Source organism: Hydra vulgaris, chromosome 02 (genome assembly GCF_038396675.1).
Source record: "Hydra vulgaris chromosome 02, alternate assembly HydraT2T_AEP".
Taxonomy (NCBI): domain Eukaryota; kingdom Metazoa; phylum Cnidaria; class Hydrozoa; order Anthoathecata; family Hydridae; genus Hydra; species Hydra vulgaris.
This window is the reverse complement of record NC_088921.1, coordinates 24,991,180-24,994,176: the sequence shown is the minus strand read 5'-3', so window position 1 is coordinate 24,994,176 and position 2,997 is coordinate 24,991,180.

Sequence of the window (2,997 nt, the reverse complement as noted above, 5' to 3'; positions counted from 1 at the left end):
AACTGACTACTATTTAGTAATCTAAGTTAGTCTTTATTGTTAATGGATTAATTTGAATCCATTCTTATCGTAGTAATAATTGCAAAGTATCGAATAGTACTTCAACAGAAAGTGTCTAATATATTTATGTTAGTCACATCTTGTTGATAGCAAATCAAAAAGATTATTATGGAGGTAACAAAATCTGAGATAAAGAAAATGTTGACAGAAATGTTCAGCAAATACAAAAAAAACTGAAATAATGCTGAAGCAACAAGAAAAAAATTTTGTTGAGATTTTAAGCTCCAATTTAAAAATAATAAATTATCGATGAAGCCAAATTGAAAACAAATCGGCGCAAAGTATAAACAAAATAAACAAATTAGAAAAAGAACTTGATGAATTAAAAAATAGTCTTAACTTTCACGAACATTTAATTGACCAAAAAATTAAAACGGCATGTAAAAACTAAGAGCACGAAAGCCCTATAAAAAATATTAGCGAGAAAAATAGGATATTAGAAGATCGATCAAGATGAAATAACCTTAGAATAGAAGATATTTCCGAAAGTATAAACGAAACCTGGGATGAGACCGACGATAAAGTTTTAAAACTATTTTCTAATACTTTAAGAGTCAACGAAGTTGAAATTGATAGAGCTCACCGCACAGGTTACAAAAAAGAAGAACTACCGAGAACTATAATAACTAGCAGTAGGCAACCCGTAATACGGGTTTTTAGTAAAAAATAATTAATAATAATTTAATTTTCATTTGTTTTCTCTAACGAATTATAAATATATTATGTTTTTCTAGTTCTGCTTACATTTATTTTTCTTGGCTTCCTAGTTCAACTAAATTGTGAGTTTCATTAAAGATACAGTTAGCCTTTCATTAACGATACAGATTACGGTTAAGTTAAATTCGAACGTTCGATTATTATATGCGCAAATAATAACAAAATCATTATATTAAGATATGACTTGAATTATGCGCATAGATTATTCAAGTCTTATTTTAAAATTGCGGAAATTTGTTTAGGTAAAGTATCCGTAATAAATTTTCCCTTTTCTTTCTCTTAATTTAACTTTTAACTAAGTCGTTTCTAATTCTTTTCAAACTGTTTTTGATTTTTCTAAGAGTGATGAGTGAAGCTTAAAAAATAAATATTCGCAAAAATTATGCCTTAACTTGTATGTTAATATAACTTATTAATATAACTTGTCAACTCGTATGAAAAGAAATTCTTTTATTCAAGAACGCGATTGCTTTTACTCAACATTTTTGAAGTAATTTTACGCTTTACGTGAATACAAATTTGAGCAAAATCGATAAATGTATTCACATAAAGGTGCTCAATTAGTCTAAAAGCGCTGAGTAAAAAGAGTTGATTTTTTTATTCACCTAGCATGAGCTAAAAAGATTATAAACAGATGTTAAAACCATAAAAAACAGTTGTAAAAAGTATATTTAAACTTGTGTTTCCTTTTTTTTTAAACAAATTTATTTACATGATATGTAATTAAATGTGTAACAAAAATATATATATAAATATAATAAAAACCCTTCAGAAAAGAAAATTTTTCTTTAAAAACAGTTAAAGAAAATTGAAAACAATTGATTATCATTGAAGGCACTTTTCAAAATCAGTTATATCTGCCGCCATCTACAGGACCGAGGCTATTGTAAAGAAGCCTATTGTAAGATAGTCTATTTAAAAAAAAACCATGTTAAAATAATTAAAAATAGTTATTACCGATAGGGACTATGATTAAACATACTTAAAAATTTACGTGATTCCATATTAGCAGGAAATTATAGAAAAGTAAGTTAGTAAAAATTAAAAAAGAACAAAATAGAAACCGGATTTTTAAAAACTACTTAACTCAGAGCTATTTGACAATGGTGTTCAGTTTTAAAACCGAAATCTTTTAATGAAAAGCCAACTCATTTAACTAACCTCATTCAAAGAGGAAAATAATAAATAACACTAAAGATAAAAAAAATCAATATGAGGTATAAAAATTGTACTGCAGTAATATCAAATGTTATCTTAGCTTTTAGTGAATGATTAAAAGCAGTTAGTGAAACTACCTGTAATCATTTTTAACAATAGACACCAACAGTAAGGTAAGCCAAGCTTTCTATCAACACAAAACATTACAACAATAACATCACAACAATTACGCAAAGCATTAGCAAATAGTTCAAGATGTTTGTAAGATCACGTTACAATAAATATTAACAGACATATTTTCTATATACATATAACTAAAAAAGGCCAGGAAACAGACATTAAATATATAACACTAAGGGATTGTCCATAAATTATGTGAAGCAAAATATATTTAAAAAACAGAAGTAAGAAATATTAGGCTCTTTTTTTTAAATTTAAGTTTATGCCAAAAATTAGATAATGTTTTTGATAAAAAAAATTTTGTTCTAATTGTCAGATTAGTACTTTTTTAATTTAATTAATGTTATTTTTTTGATCTAATTTAAAGTGCCCATATTACCAAGTAATGTGGGTAATATGAGCACTTTTGCTACTTTTTTAAAACCTTTGTGTTTTTAATAAAAATTTCGGGTGTACAAATATCTAAGAGAATCATGAATAGAGATCTCTAAAAATTGATTATTCGCAAAAACTTTGGATCCAGCATAATTATATATGAAAATATTCTTATTTCCGCTTCAGATACTCATCATAATCTACCCTACACTTACTGCAGGAGAGCAAAAGTTGTTTACAAAAAATAAAATTTATGTATGTATGTGTATATACATATATATATATATATATATATATATATATATATATATATATATATATATATATATATATATATATATATTATTTATATATATTTATATATATATATATATATATATATATATATATATATATATATATATATATATATATGTATATATATATATATGTATATATATATATATATATATATATATATATATATATATATATATATATATGTATATATACATATATATATATATA